This window comes from Vombatus ursinus, unplaced genomic scaffold (genome assembly GCF_900497805.2).
Source record: "Vombatus ursinus unplaced genomic scaffold, bare-nosed wombat genome assembly UNPS02014801.1, whole genome shotgun sequence".
Lineage (NCBI taxonomy): Eukaryota > Metazoa > Chordata > Mammalia > Diprotodontia > Vombatidae > Vombatus > Vombatus ursinus.
This window is the reverse complement of record NW_020954579.1, coordinates 8,305,060-8,321,725: the sequence shown is the minus strand read 5'-3', so window position 1 is coordinate 8,321,725 and position 16,666 is coordinate 8,305,060. Positions and strand designations below refer to the sequence as shown.

The following is a 16,666-nucleotide window of genomic DNA, read 5'->3' as shown; positions in this document are numbered from 1 at the left end:
ATTAGCTCAAATGACTGACCACAATTCTAGAGGATTCATGATATTACCTACATTCATACAGAGAGGTGATAGACTCAAGAGAACAGATTGACTTTTTCTTTCATTCTTTCTTTCTTTTTTTCAGCATGGCCAATTCACTAATTCGGTTTTTTTTTTCTTTTTACTATACATGTTTATAATAGAGATTTTGTTTTTCTTGTCTTTTCAATCAGTGGGGAGGTGGAAGTGAAAGAATATAACTCTGCAAATAAAGTTTAATAAATTTTAAAAAAGGAAAAATATCTGGGTGACTTTAGAGGACTGCCAGTAGTCAACAACAGAATATGTTAGACAATAAAACTCACAAGATCTTAGGTTAATTTCAATATTAAAAACAAAGAAGGTGACAGTCCTAACCAGACCATATCTGGAGTGATGCGTTCATTTCTGAGCAACACAGTTTAGGAAGACAGAGTGTGTAAAGTGAAGGACAATTAGAGTGTTGAAAGGAGTCTAGAGATTGTGTTATATAATGAGCAGTTGAAGGAACTGGGGGTGGTTAGCCTGGAGAAAAGAAGATTAAAAAGACGTAATAGCTGTTTTCAAGTATTTGGAGGGCTGTCCTGTGGAAGAAGGATTAGATTTGTTCTGTTTGGCCCCAGAGGGCAGAACTAGGAGGAATGGGTGGAAGTTGTTGAGAATCAGACTTCAACTCCACATAGGGAAAAAATTTTCCTCAAAACTAGATCTGTCCTCAGGAGGACCTGAGTTCAAATGTGACTTCAGACACTTACTGGTTGTGTGATCCTGGGCAAATCACTTAACCCTGATTGCCTCCCCTCCACCCCCCCCCCCAAAAAAATTAGATCTGTCCAAAAGTGAGATGAGCTACATGTGTGATGACTCAAAGCCTTCCAGCAGAGCCTGGCTGATGTCATCAAAATGACCTCTGAAGTCTCTTTCAACTAGACCTGTGATTCGGTGAGGAAGTGTTATTTGTCAGGTTTTAAAAGATGGATAAATAGGAATTCAGCAGGTGAAGAGAGGAAGACATTTTGAACATAGGAAAAAAATCTAAGTAATGTCACAGAGTAATTGCCTGTGTTGTAGGAGAGTGGTAAGAGGTAAGGCTGGAAATATAATGTAATATAAGGTTACTGGGGGGTCTTGAATGCCAGGTAAAGGATTGTGAACTTTCCTAAAGGACCTAGTGGAGATTTTTGATCAGAGGAGTGACATGACCAGATCTCTATACGTAATGAAGAGAATTCTGGTATGTGAAGGGTAAATTAGACGGGAAAAGGTGGAGGCTGGAATATCTGGTAGGAATTAATATAATAGTTCAGGTGGGTGGTAATAAGAATGTGGACTAGGATGGTGACAGTGGAGATGGAGAGCCTGAATTGTTAAAGAGTTCCTACTATAGGATCATACATTTTGGCATGAAGGGGCTTTAGAGATCATCTAACTTAATCTTCTCATTTTATAGATGAGTAGACTTAGATGCAGAGAACAGCACTCTTTTTACCGTATTACACAGTAAAGTCTAAAGTGCTATATAAATGAGTTATTTTTTGGTCTAGATTTATGATTTCATTCATGTGAGGAAACTCCCTCTTACCAATGCAGATTGCCCACTGATGTGCAATTATAGTCTTAGAGAGTTGCTTGGGGAACTAAAAAGTTAAATGACTTGTCCAAGGCCACATAGCCTACATGTGAGAAGCAAGATCTGACTCCCAGTCTCCCTGACTCCCAAGCCCCGCTATTCACCAACACCACTCAGAGTCCAAACGTGAGTTATCTTCATTATTCACCAGTTGTTAAAATGGGTTGCACTGAGCCATTCACAGTATCATCAGATCTTGCTTGTGACCAAGACTGCCAGGCAGTACTGGAATAAACTTAGGGGTGCTGTTGGGTCAGTTTTTCTTGGAGCACAATTAAATGGCTTAAGATGGTATAAAACTAAATAATAGCTAGCACTTATAAAGTGGCTTTCAGAGCTTTACACATACTGTCTCATTTGAGCCTCACAACAACCCTCAGAGGTAAGTGTTATTATGTATGTACAGATAAGGAAACTGAGGCAGGAAGTATGTGAAGCTAGATTTGAACCTGTCTTTCCGACTCGAACTCTACCACTCTATCCTCTGCACCACGTAGCTGCCTCTTCAACAAGCATTTTTTAAGTGCCTACTACTGCTTGCCTGAGAGGCACCGTGACAGTGGGTAGAATGCTGAACCAGGGGTCAGGAGGAGCTGGGTTCAAATTCTGTCTCTGATATTTGTCAGCTCTGTGACTCTTAACAAGTCGTTTAATCTCTCTTGACCCCGGATTCTTATCTTTTGAAATGAGGACTTTGGCTTCACTAGAGGGTCTTCTTCAGCTCTAAATCTCTGACTTTGTGTCTGGCGCTGTTAATAATAATAATAATAGCTCGCATTTGGGGATTTAAACGATCTAGTTGGAACTTTGTGAGGCAGAGTATGAATGTTATTCCCCTTTTACAGCTGAGGAAACGAAGGCACTGAGTGGTTAAAGTGATTTGTGCAGGCTCACGCGGCTAGTTAGTAGCATAATTGGGATTCGAACTTTATTTCTCTAATGATAAATCTAGCCCGTTTTCTACTAAACATTACGGGCTTCTGTGGGTTTGGAAAGAAGGGAAAAGAGAGGAGGCTCCTCCTCCTCGGGAACCGATTCGTCTCCAAGGCAACCAAAGCCCACGCATGCGCAAGGTCAGTCTTCCTTCCCGTAACCCTCGGAAAGCATCCGGTAAAGATTGGCGCATGTGCAGTTCCTAGCCATAGCAGCTGCCTCAGCCTCGTCCGGGCCTCAAGCCGCCGCCACCGCCACCACCTCCAGTCTGGTTCAGAATCTCTCGGCCCCGGCAAGCATTGTCCGGAAATAACGCCCATTTCTGATAGGACACGTCCTCACCAATCACCGCTCCCAGGAGGCGGAGCGACTTGAAGGGGGCGGGCGATTGGACTCTCCTGGCAAGTCGGGGTTTGCTTAGGGCCCCGCCCCGAAAGTCAAAAGTCGAGTGGAACGCGTGGAAAGAGCGGCGCGCGGCTAGTGTAGGTGGAGGGGCGGGGCCCGAGGCCGAGGTTGGAGCCTGGGGGCGGGGCCGGGCGGGTGCCCAGAGCCGTCAAGTGAGGGGATCGAAGCCGAGCAACAGCGGCGACGGCGGCAGCGGAAGAAGACGAGAGCGCGGCGCTGGGGGCCGGCAGGTAGGCGGGCAGGCTGGCGGGCGGACTCCGGGGCAGTGAGAGTCGGGCCCCCTCGGCGTCGGGGCGCGGATCTCTGCCGGAGCCCCGGGCCCTTCTCGGGGATCCCGGGCAGCGAGGCCCTCCTGGCCGCCTGCCCCACGCACGCCCCGGCGCCCGCGCCCCGGCCCGTCCCTCAGCCCCGGGGTCCACATCTGGCGGGGGGACCTGCCCTTCTCCTCCCGGGCCACCCCCCACCGCCTCCTGGGCCTCCTCGGACGGCGATTCGGCTCCCCTGAGCGGGTGCCCGCAGACGTACCCTAGCCTCCCTTAGAACCCGGCGCTGCCGCCCGGCGACTTGTCCGGGGAACGTGGACAAGCCCCCTCAGCCGCTCAGACAGAGCCCGCCAGGTCACCCTCCTCCATAAACCGAGGTGGGTCACCTTCCTTCGTAAAGCGAGGCGGGTGAGTTCCTGGCTGTCCAAGAGCCCACCTTCCATTCCAGCCCTGACATTCTTTGGCCCTCAGAAGAAACGTTCATGTCTAAAAGCCCACGCGTGTCACTCCCCTAGCATCCTCCCTCCAGAAGCGCCATCCTTCCAGGGACCCTGGTACTGGAGCCTTGAAAGCCCACTTAGGGAAGCTTTGCGGATTCTTCATCCTTCTATCCGGCCTAGGACTTCTTTACCGTATGCTCGGTCGGGATGGAGTGATTCCCTTCGCGTCTTGGAATTAGGACGTGTGTATCCCTCTCCCAGTTCCTAAATCGAGTGGCGGCTACAATGTTAATACTTAAGTTACAGACGTTCTCGTCCCGGGCTAGAGATTCCTGGTCTTCTAGGCATCCCTAATGCTCAAAAACTTAAGAAAAGTGCTTCCCCCAACAGTGGTTAAAAGAATACTCTCAGCCTAAGTAGGCAAAGGAATAAGAACAGGGAGGGGACAAGTGGAGGGAAGGAAAAGAAATAAGAATTCTCAAAACGGTAGTATATTTCTTGCTAAAATGTAAACAAAGAATTCAGTTCTATTAAGCGAGCTTTCATGAAGTGCCTACTGCGGGTCAGACCCGGACTAGGCCCTGGGGATACAAGGAAGATCATGATAGCTTGTAAAACATCCTGATGTTTAACAACTCGTATAAATGCAAGTGAAATTTAACGTGGTAGCGAGTAGAGGGCCTGTAGAGCCATCTAGACTGTCACTTTAATGATTATCTCAGTAGAGAGATTCACAACCTCTTTGTCTAGAACTAGGTCTTTCATAAAAACTTGAAGGAGGTAATACTTTATGTTTGAATCTTGCTGTGTTTCTTCTGCTCTATTATAAACTTCTTAAGGTCAGGGACATTATGTTAGTAATTTTCATCATATTGGTTTTTGTTATATTTTATTTTGAAGGTGACATAAGCCTGCAGAGTGCTTTGCATTTTAATTCAACAAGCATTTATTAAACACTTATCCCACAAGGAACTGTGCTCGACTGGGGATTCAAAAACAAAGATAGGTGGCCTCTGCCCTCAAAGAGCTTACATTGTACCTAGTAAGCCCTTAATAAATGTCTGTGTTGAATTGAGCTTTTCTAAGCGTTTTCATATGGATCTTATCTTGTCTTTACAACTTCTCCATAGGGAGGGTAAGACTGAAAGAAAGCTGAACTTGCCTAAGGTGACACAGCTCATTAGTGGCAGAGATAAGATTCTAGAGTACAGGTCTCTTCACTCCCAGTTCCGGGATCCATCAACAGCATACAGCCTTGTGGATTTAAAACCTTGGAGTGGAAGAGGAAATGTTTGATTTGGAAATGGGAAATCTTAACATTAAACCCAACATATAATATACTGTCAGTCATTAAGCACCTACTATGTGCCAGGAATCACCTGTGCACATTTAAAGAGGGGTGCTTGCCTTAATTGAAATGGATTTATTGTTGGTGGGTTGTTTGGTTTCCCAGAAATCTTACTTTCTCATTTGTTTTTTTAGTTGACTTTAGTTCAGCAAACCCCAATTTGGGTGTTCTTTTTTGTGTCATGGACCCCTTTGAGCAACCTGGAGAAACCTAGGGCCCCCCCTCTCAGAATAATGTTTATAAATGCATAAAATAAAATACATAAGATTACAGAGAAACCACTTATACTAAAATACCGTTAGAAATTTATTAAAAGAAGTTCACAGACCCCTGCATTAGAACCCCTTCCTCTAAAGTATGGAACAGCCCATATTATTTTTATCTCAAAGGTCACAGTTCTTGAAGAGTTCTCAAAACATAATGAATTGTAATTTACTTTTTAAAATAAGTGTATTTTAAAATTTAAAAATAAGTGCATTAGGTTGCACTTTCAGGAAGAAAGTGTTAAAAGACTGGGGATCTCTACTCTTGGTCACACAGCTAAATAAGATTTTAGTTTGAAGGAGCAATTCTGAAGGATTTTTTAAGCCTTCAAAAAGTAGGTAAAAGTGTTTAGTGTTGTCACAACCCCCAAAACCTTCCAGATGAGTCTTCCTGTTAATAAAAATGTTTGGTTGAGCCCATTCCCTTCACCAGATGGAGGTTTGGTTCCCCATTTTGAGTCTTATTTGAGAAGCTGTTTTGTGATCTGCCTGGAGTGGTGTGTGTCATTGGTTGTTGAGAAGAGAAGCTGTCCTTATTAGTTGTTTGCCTCACTCCCCACTGACTCTAGTTTTAGATGAATGATGAAAGTGCCACACCGGGCAGAACCATACTTTTCTTCCTTTATTCCTTGGTAGAACTAAAGGAGTCACGAGAATTCATTGAGGGGTGTTTTTGCTTGATCTTGACATAGGTGTGGTGGGTTCTATCACTTTGATTTGTTAAGTTACTTTAAATTTTTTTTTCCTGTTTCATAGTGGCACAGTCACTTTTAGCAGATCTTTGTTAGCAGGCCTACTTGCTTTGATGTAGTTGACATGTTTTTTTGAGGAAAACTTTCAGCTTTTTTAATCCAAATTCATACCCAAAGAAAAGTAAAAAATCATTTAATTATCTAGATGGCATATAGGCAGCATTTGTCTAGCATTCGCTCTGTCATTTAAAAGCTGATTTATTTTTCCTGGCAAAAGGTTAAAATGCAACTAAAATTCTGCTTTCGTGATTAATAAGTCACTACCGCAGTTGTTTCTGATGCTTCCTGTTTGCTTCATTTTAATATTTCAGTTAAACTGAAAACATCTGAGCATTATGGGCACTTTCGATGGTAGCAGTGTGAAATTGATAGGGTATATTACCAAAAAAAAAGTCCATGACACTGGGCCTGGGAACTCTTAAGAAAAGTTAGTTAGCCCTTTGTGTCCATAGAGGTAAGGGGGTTTGAAGGTATCCCTGTGTCTAAGGATGATCATTTAAAATAATACTCTTGCTAAAGTCTTAAATTTACATAAAAGCACTGATCAAAAAGTAGAAACTAGTAGATTAGAAAATGATAGTCCAGGGGCAGCTAGGTGGTGCAGTGGATAGAGCTCCGGCCTTGGAGACAGCAGGATCTGAGTTCAAATGCAGCCTCAGACATTTGACACTGTGTGACCATGGGCAAGTCACTTAACACTGATTGCTTCACAAAAAAAAAAAAAAGGAAAGAAAATGATAAACCAGGTGATCAGCAAATTGTGGAAAGAAAATTTCAGTTGAACTGAGCTTTCATTGTATGTTTTCCATTCTGTATTTTAGATTTTTCTTGTTAATGCCAAGAAAAATATTTTAGTGCCCTATATTTTCCTTCATTATATTCTATCTAGTTCAGAGGGTTTTTCCTCACTTGTAATATAAGGTAGTTGGACTAGAAGGTTTTAAACATGTTCCTTCCACTGCTGCCAACATTTTATGGTTCACCTTTTTCCTTTTATTTTTCTTCTTTTGACATCCTTAGCCTCTCAATAAAAATAACACCATAAAATCACAGCACCAAAGAGTTAAAACAATTTGTATTCATATCATTAATTTTGATAGTAGCCTTTTTATTATTTTATTTTTCAAGAAATGAGTATTTTTATAATTAATCTGGCCTTCCTACTGTTTCCCTCCCCCACTGAGCAAATTTTTTAAAAATCCCTCAATACATATCTACAAAGTCTGGCAAAGTAAATTCCCATATTAGATATGTCCAAAAATTTATGTCTTTCTCTTCATTTTTAAGTTCATCACCTCTCTGTCAGGAGGTAAGCTGTGTGTTTCATTTTCATTCTTTTGGATTCTTAGTTTATTATTACATTGATCAGAGTTCTAAAGTCTTTCAAAGTTGTTTTTCTCTAATGTTATCATTGTATAATTTGTTCTAATTCTGCTCACTTCAGTCCTCATCAGTTCATAAAGATCTTCCCAATTTCTTCTGAAATTGTCCACTTCATAATTTCTTATGACACAATAATATTCCGTTACATTCATATACCATGATTTATTTAGCCATTTCACACTATGAGTACAACCCCTTAGCTTCCAAATTTGGGCTGTTACAGCCACCTTTTGAAATAAGAAGACAACAAGGATTTACCTTTGTTTTGCAGATAGGAAAAAAATGAGGAACAGAAGATCTAAGTAATTTGGACAAGGTCCCATGGGATGTTAGTAGCATGGCCAGAATTAAACCCCACATTTCCGGATTCCCAATTTAGTGCATTTTCTACTAATCTATGCATAGTATAGGACAGATTTCTCTCAACCTGTCAACTTTGATCTTTATTAAAGCAGAATATTTACTTTTATTTAAATACCTGGCACATTAGGATAGAAGGTAAATAGTGCCCACAACTTTATATTTGAATAGTCACAATACACATTCATATGAATAACAGTTTCATTTGCTTCTCATAAGTGTTGGAAGATAAGATCATAGGATTTAGAGTAGGAAGGGACCTGAGAGAGCAATTAGTCCAACCCCCTTGTTTTACAGATGCTTGAATTAAAGACAAAATAATGTTTATCTGTTGCCAGAAAAGTAGGACTTTGTGTCCCTTATTTTGTAAATCAGAAAAAAAGCTTGTTTTTTTCCCCCAGCTTATTAACACTTTTTTTTTTTAGATAGAGGAAGCTAATTTATCCCTGGTTTTGAGTCTGAAAGCTACAGAGGTATAAATGACCAGTATTAGATCTTATCTTGAAGGCACCTAGGGGTGGGAGGGAAATATCCTGAGGACCCTAGATACTAGGTCTCTTCCAGCTCAAAATTTTTGAATCGCTGTAGGTGGTGATGGATGGACACAATCCGTGTTTCCCTTTGAAGAAAAATTATTTCAGTTTTGAATTAGTTTAAATGTTCTTTTAAAAAACATGAAATGAAAATACTGGGCTTTAACCCAACCCGATGTTCCCATTAAATAACATTTTGTTTTCTGTTGGGGAAGCTTTATTGATGACTGATAGTCATTTCTAAAGTGAACCTAGTTTTTAGAAAAAATAGATCACCGGATGTCGAGTTCTGTGTTGCACTCAGTTCAGATGAAAATGAAACCTTTACCTCTGGAGCCAGAGCTCCCAGACTTGACTTGAGTTTTAGGTAATAGAGTGAATTTGCACTCAGCCAAAGATCTGATTTATTTCACAGACTGAACTTTGGTAGAAGCCTTAGTCATATTCCAGGCATCTTTGCTTAGGTGAGCATATTACTTTCTCTGGAAGGTGAGTCATCTCTGCAGGGGTGTAGGTGACAGGCTGCTCCCCAGCCCAGTTGTAGAGAAAGGCTGAGCAGCCTTTGTTTGTTACTGAGTGAGGCATTATGCCTGGGACCAGACATTCCTGCCTTGGGAGCAGGGGGTAGGAAAGCAATGAAGCTGCTTTTTAAGCTCAGTGTATTGAAGTCTGGGGACACTTATCAACTAGAGTCATTTCCTCTACTGAACAAGGCCACCTTGAAGGTGGGAAATGGCCAGCTTGCAGGTGATATCTTTGAGAGGCTGGAGGAGAGCTTTGGCCCAAGGGAGCTGGGAAAACCCCCTGGAGCAAACAGCCTTTGTTTGACAGATCTTGGGAAGCTGTTTTCTGTCTCTTTACTCTTTTCCCCATTTGAGCAGGAGACTGGGGATAGATAGTTTCAGTGAAGGAAAGGGCTGAATTGAGACTCTTGATATATATATCCCTTGGATATCAAATTTATTGCCCCAGTTGCCAGACTGGCTTCTTTAACTGTCATTTTGTGGAAAAAGAAGCAGCAGGGGGAACTCCTGAGCTAGGCTTTTATCCTAATTTACTCATTCTAGATTATTAGCCAAGTTATTTGTTGCGAGGTAGTGTGGTGCAAGTGTTTTTTCTACTATAGGAGGAATTAGAAGAATAGTTTTCTAGTCTCAGCTCCTAACTAGCCATGTGACCTTAAGGAAATCGCCAAATTCTCTATGCCTGTCTTAACCTATTTCCTTATCTGTCAGTTCAGTATAATACTGTTTGTACTACCTACTTAATAGAGCTGTTTTTAAGGATCAGAATGAGATAATCTATATGAAAGTGATTTTTAAACCATAAAACCCTATACAAACAGTAAGGTATTATTGTCTGTGGTGGTTGTGCAGTTAGATATAGTCTTCCCTAGGGTGCTCAAATCTTTTGTTTCTAGAGCAATAGTTTATTTCTCTGGCCTGTTGACTGACTTTCTGCCTCGGAAATCGAACCTGTTTCTGTGAATACTTCCAAAGCGAATTGTTCATTAGTATTTATGAGCTATATCCAAATACCATCACTACAAGCTTATTTGGTACTGTGGGAAAGAATAGTGACTTTACTGGTATAAGGAACAGTGGTGAAGAAACTCCCTCTATGGTACAGATCTTAGAAAATTAGACATCTCAGTGCTTGGAGCCCTGAGGTTAAGTTAAGTGACTGGCTAAGAATTACCCAGGAAGTATGTGAAAGAGGCAGGACTTGAACCTAGATCTTCTTGCTGGACACCTCTCTCTATCCACTACAACACAAGTTATTGTTAATAATTTGCAAATTTGGATTACGGCTAGCCTTATTTCTTTAATGCAGTATAGTTCCCAGTGTAGTCAAATACAGATCTGCCATATTATACATGTATGTATTTACATGAATGTATGTATTATACATGAAAATGCCATATTATACATGTATGTATTTACATACATGCATATATTATATATATATAAAAACAGAGGGCACAAGGTGAGTTAATATGAAGGGATGATAGCTAAAAAATAAAATTAAGGGTGAGAGAGGATTATACTGGGAGAAAGAGAAAGGGAGAGGTAGAATGGGGTAAATTATCTCACATAAAAAAGATAAGAAAATGCTTTTACAGTGGAGGGGAAGTGGGGGGAGGTGAGAGAGAATGAGTGAATCTTACTCTCATCGGATCTGGCTTAAGGAGGGAATAACATACACACTCAATTGGGTATGGAAATCTATCTTACCCTACAGGAAAATAGGGGGGAAGGGGATAAGAGGGAATGGAATGATAGAAAAGAGGGCAGATTGGAGGAGGGGGTCATCAGAAACAAACACTTTTGAGGAGGGACAGGGGGCGGGATAGGATGGAGGGAAATATAGTTAGTTTTTCACAACGTGACTCTTATGGAAGTATCTTGCATGACTACACACGTATAACCTTTGTCGAGTTGCTTGCCTTCTCAATGAGGGTGGATGGGGAGGGAGGAAGGGAGAGAGTTTGGAACCCAAAGTTTTGAAAACAAATGTTAAAAATTATTTTACATGCAATTGGGAAACAAGCAATGGTGTGTAGAAATCTGTCCTGCCCTACAGGAAAATAGAAAGGGAAGGGGATAAGAGAAGGGGAGGGGGTGTTAGAAGGGAGGGCAGATTGGGGAAAGGGGTATTCAGAATGCATGCAGTCTTGGTGTGGGGAGGAGGGGAGAGATGGGGAGAAAATTTAGAACTCAAAATCTTGTAGAAGTGAATGTTGAAAACTAAAAATAAATAACTAATTAAAAAAAAGAAAAATACTATATTAAATTTTTTAAAATATTTCATTATAAATGTAATCACAAGCATATTAAATAAGGAATAAAATCATATACAAAAACATAAGTGCCAATTTACAGTTGACTAAAAGAAGAGACAAAATAATGGTAACTTCTGAGATTTTATATCCTTTTCCAAAATCTTTTGTCTATGTCAGATTTTATTGCTGTTATTAAAAGTATATTTTATTCATAGGACCATAGAATTAGAGTTGGAAGGGACATTAGAAGTCATCTAGTATAACCGCAGTTTACAGATAAAGAAAGAAGGTCTATAGGGTTTAAATAATTTGCCTGAGATCACATGGGTACTAAATGACTGACTTTGGATTTGAACTCAAGCCTCTGATCCTAAATCCAATGCTTTTTCAATTTCTTTATCTAGATATATTGTCATCTAATGTGACTTTCTAATTTTAAAGATGGAAACTGAGGCACAGAATGGTTAGAAGCCATGTCTTACAGAGTTAGTGTCTTTTGTTTATTTTTAGATGACTGCTCCGCCATATCACTTCACTCATCCTCATCAAATCACTAATAGCCTTTTCCCAAGCTCTGTAAGTATAGGGTGGAGTCCGTGCAACAGCTGTTCTAGGCGCAGAAGGCAAACTGAAGACTCTTTATTTGACCCCTATTTGTACTATGAGGTCCTTGTAACTATAAGAAAGACAAGCTTGATAAGAAAATATAAACCTGGATAGTATTACACAAAAGTCTCAAAGGTTGCTGACATTTTAGAGAAACACTTTAGTGGATAGAAATTTGCAGTCAGAAAGACCTGAGGGTTCCATTACTGTCTCAAACGCTTCCTAGCAATGTGACCCTAGACAAGTCAATTAATATTTTTAGTTTTAGTTTTAGTGTTTATAAAATGCGGAGATTGGACTTCATGACCCCTAAGGTCTCTTCAGCTCTAAAGCTATAACTATGTGATCTTTTTAAGGCTCTCTTAAGAGTACCCAGTATTGTCCCTTCCATATAGAAGGCATTCTGTAAATATTTGTTGATTCCTCTTCCCTAAATTACAAATCCACCAACCACTGAGAGACAAAATTCCTGAGCTTACTACCCCATAAAGTGGGGGAATGGGAGAGTGGCACAGTGCATGTTACCTAATGCTCAGCCCTCAGTGAGAGGAATCAGGAGTTGGATTCTTTACTCAGCCAGAAACTGGTCAACTGGGTGACAGATTAAAGTTTCAGTTTTTGTGAAGAAGGATCTTGCTTGTTTGCAAAATAATGTAATCTTTGGATGTAGGTCCCTTCAGAATGCAAAGTGCTATTGTATCTATGACCAGCCACCCACTTTCCTGCTAAAGTTTCCTTTTTTCTAGGCCAAATCTTTGTCTAATGTGTTGTAATCAGGAATTGCTGAAAGGCTTATGAGGAAATGAGGGCTGAACCAGACCTAAATCTACAGTATGAATGATGGCGATTCCTGGGATGAGTAAATGGGAATACTTTGGGGTAGGATGTTATTTTGGTGGACTGGGCCATCTGAAGACACTATCAAACAACCAGGCTGATGGAATTTGGCTAGTCATCCTCTGAGAGAAAGAATTAAAGTCACAGAGCTAAGTGCATGCCAAGAAATGTACACAGTTCTGATCCCACATCTCTTTTACAATGTCTGATGGAGAGGTAGCCTTGTTTCTCCCCAAGGCCAAGCGCTCCACATGCAACATTGACCCCATCCCTTAGTATTATCTCTCCAACAGGCTGACCCAACTATCATTCCCCTCTCTAATATTCAATCTCTCCTTTTCTCCTGGTCCCTTCCCTGCTGTCTACAAACATCCAGCACTCTCCCATCCTCAAAAAGTCTTTACCAGATCTTACCATCTGAGCTATTGTTCTATATGTCCTTCCTTTCTTAGTCAAACTTCTTAAAAAAAAAAAAACTATAGTCAGTGCCTCAGCTTTCTCTCAGCTCTCTTCTTAACCCAAGCAATCTTGCTTTTGACTTCATCACTCTAGTGAAATTGTCCTCCCCAAAGTTACTAATGATCTCTTGCCCTCATTTCAAATCTCATCCTCCTTGATCTTTCTGCAAGTTTCATTCACACTGTTGGCCACTTTGACCTCCTGGATACTCTCACCTCTCAGATTTCAGGACGCTGCTTTCTCTTCATTCTCCTCCTACATGTCTGGCTGCTTCTTCTCCAGCTCCTTTGCTGACTCATCTTCTATTTTGTACCCACTAACTGTGAGCGACCCCAAGGCTTGTCTTGAACACTTACGTTTTCTCTGTTCGCTTTCTTTTGGTGGCCCCATAAGCTCTATGAGTTCAATTATCACCTCTATGTAGATGATTCCCATAACTATAAATCCAGCCTTCCCCTGAGCTCTAGGTCCACATCACCAACTGGCTGTTGGACAAACCAGTCCAGAGGCATCTCAAACACGGCTAAGACAGAACTCATTATCTCTCCCAGAGTCACTTCTCCTCCTTCCTGGGTATCACCATCCTTCAAGTATGTGCATGCTCATAGCTTAGGTGACATCTTTGACTCCTCCCTCTCACTCACCCCACATAGCCAGTCAGTTTCCAATGTGTCCTTTCGGTCTCTACAACATCTTTCTCATAGGTCTCCTCTCTACTTATAGAGCCAACACCCTTGTTCAAGTCCTCATCACCTCTCACCTGGGCTCATAAAATAGCTGCTTCCTATTTGGCCTCCCTGCTTCAAGTGCTTCACCACTCTGATCAATCCTGCACTCATCTGGCAAAGGGATTTTCCTAAAGTACAAGTCTGATCATGTCACAATCCTCACCCCTTTGTACACATTCAGCAAACTCCAGGGGCTCCTTTTTGGTCCCAAATCAAAACTCTTCTGTTTAACATTTGAAACTCTACAACCTGGCGCTCTTCTGCCTTTTCAGTCATCTTACACTTTACTATCCTCCTCAAACTCTATGTTCTGGTCCCTCTGACATATACAGTTTTGTACATACAAAAGTGCTACCTCCTGTCCTTGTGCCACTAGCTGTCCCCCAGGCCCACAACTCTACCAACAGTACATTAATACATCTGTTTTCCCACAGCCCCTCCAGCATTTGTCATTTTCCTTTTTTTATCATATTACCCAATTTGATGGGTATGAGGTTGTACCCCAGAATTGTTTTAATTTGTATTTCCGTAATTTTTAATGGTTTATAGCAGAGGTGTCAAACTCTTACCTACTTGCAAACTCCCAAGTCCTGTGGGAACAAGTTTAAAATGTAATTGGGAAATGTTTAACAAAATGAACAAAAATACAGCCCGACATAGAAAATGTTAGTTTGTGGTTTTCTACATTTCTATTTGAGTTTGACGTCGCTTATTTCTAGCGTTTTTTTTCATATGGCTAATGATAACTTGGGTTCCCCCCCAAAAAAACTGTCTGTTCGTATCCTTTGGCTATTTATCAATTGAAGAATGGTTGTTGTTCTTATAAACGTTAACTCAGTGATGAGCCCTTTATGAGAGAAACTTGCTTCATGAAGATGTTTGAATGCTAAAATCTTAGCTTTGTCTTTCATCTGGGCTATCATCCATTGGTTAGCACTTTAGGGGGATGACAAGTATCAATAAGAGGCTACTGGGATTGAAGCTGAAGAATGGAGGGGCGGGGACTGGATGACCTATACTAAGGTATTTTGATGAAAATTACGTTTGAAGGACAAGAGTGGGCTGGGGGGTGGGCTGGGGTGGGGGTGGGGGGTCGTAGAGACCCATGAATGACCCAAAATGGTATTTCTTATATTCCATATGAGCAGGTAACAGGTAGCACAGAAATACTCAGTTCAAATACAAGATGTACATCCAAGGTTTCTTTTTTTCCTTCCCAAATATCATTCGAGAGGATGAGTTATTAGGATGATTTGTGATTTATCCACCCTTTGCCAAAGAAAAGTTAGTTGCCAATATCTTCTGAGAATAGTTATTGCCAGATTTTAAGACTGATCCCCTTTCCCATTTTTCCTCTCCTTCTCCAGCATGATACAAGGGGATATGAGGGAAAGTGAATAGATGTCTATGGAGAATTTTGTTCTTTCATGTAAAATGGTTTGTCAGATACTCCCTTGCTTCCCAAGCTGGAATCTTGATCATTATTATATTTATATTTGGAGCCAGTTGTCTGAAAGTCAAAATAAGGCAGTTTCTGAAAGTAGACTACAGCGAAAGTTAAGCTATATTTTAAGGGTTGGAGCCTAGGCTCTGTAGTTTCTTCCATTTCTGCCATATGTTGGAAATCTGTGGAAGAGTTGTTTGCTTTCAGTATTTATTTGAAAGTTCCTCAAATGAGTTCCTTACTCCCAGAACTAGTCACCAATGTGTACAATTCCTTAGAAGTATCTTTCCTCACAGTGACAATGAGCCCATCTTCTTTAACCCATTCCTGTAACAGTTGAACCCTGCTTTAGGAAAATCCTTGCATATGTGAGGGAATCCAGACTTGCAAAATGGATAAAATGGGGGGGGGGGGGGGGGGGGCATGTGTGTGTGATGATTTGCCTTATAAATGTATTTGCTATAGTTTAATGAACTTTTAAATTCCTAGAGTCTAATCAGAAAATTCAAATAAGAATAATCACAATAAGAATGCTTATATTCAGTATACTCTTATATTCAATTCTTTAGAAATTGGTCATCCAATTATGTTAAAGTTAAGCAGAATGATAGTTTAATAACCAGAACACCTCCATTCTCCAACCCATATGTATTAAAGGCAGTTTTCTATATTCTTTTAGAAAGCATCTCCCCTAATATGTTGAAATACGATCAAATTTTTAAAATATTCATTTGACTTAAATGTAACTATTGAGGAACACATCTGTTCTTGAGGCTACTGTTTTCTTTAGTAATCTACATTGTATTCTCCATTTCCAGTGATCCCTAAGGAATTGTAGAGTTACCTTTCTGATTTCTAATGCAGTAATAAGTAAAAGAAGTTGAGGACTAGAATGAAAATATCATCATGGTTCTCTAATACCCTTCAATCAAATCACAGAATATGTGGCCAGAGAGTACTGGCCTCATTTGTAAAGACATTAATGAGGCATAGAAGAGAAGTGAAATCCTATGTCACCTAGTAATAATGACTGAGATTGGACCTGGAATTAGAAAGACTGAAGTTGGAATGTGGTTTCAGACACTTACTAGCAGTGTAACTCTGGGCCAGTCCCTTAACCTCTGCCTCAGTTTACTGACCTAGGTGGTAGCTGTTAACAGGAGCAGACTAAACAAGGGTTTTTAACCTTTTTGGTGTGTAATGGTCCTGTTTTGAGGTCTGGTGAAGCTTGTGGACCCCTTCTCAGAAAAAATATTTTTATAAAATTAAAATATATAGGATTGTTAGTGAAAATGAAGATGTCATTTTCCCCCTGTCCATAGACGACCTCCCCCCTCAAGAACCCTGGGGCTAAGGAATATAGGCCATCAGAACCTTTAAGAGTTGACCCAGCACAGTCCTGACAAGAGTCCTTGTTCTATGCTGCCTTTTTGAAGTTTCTTAAAATAAACTCGGGTTTGGTCTTTCTGATCACAGACCAGA

The 16,666-nt window shown here is 40.7% G+C and overlaps 1 protein-coding gene across 5 annotated transcripts in view; it reads left to right on the top strand.

Annotated features, from left to right (window-relative positions):
* The first annotated feature begins 3,138 nt into the window (after nucleotides 1-3,138).
* MAP3K14 (mitogen-activated protein kinase kinase kinase 14) overlaps nucleotides 3,139-16,666 on the top strand; it is a 44,849-nt gene continuing 31,321 nt past the window's right edge. For 3 of the 5 annotated variants that reach the window (XR_003570084.1, XR_003570085.1, XM_027872815.1), the window contains exon 1: nucleotides 3,139-3,216. The gene's annotated coding sequence lies outside the window, so the exon portion shown is untranslated. Of the gene's footprint in view, nucleotides 3,217-3,477; nucleotides 3,658-16,666 lie in introns of those variants that run through there. The other 2 variants (XM_027872818.1, XM_027872817.1) reach the window with 2 other exon arrangements.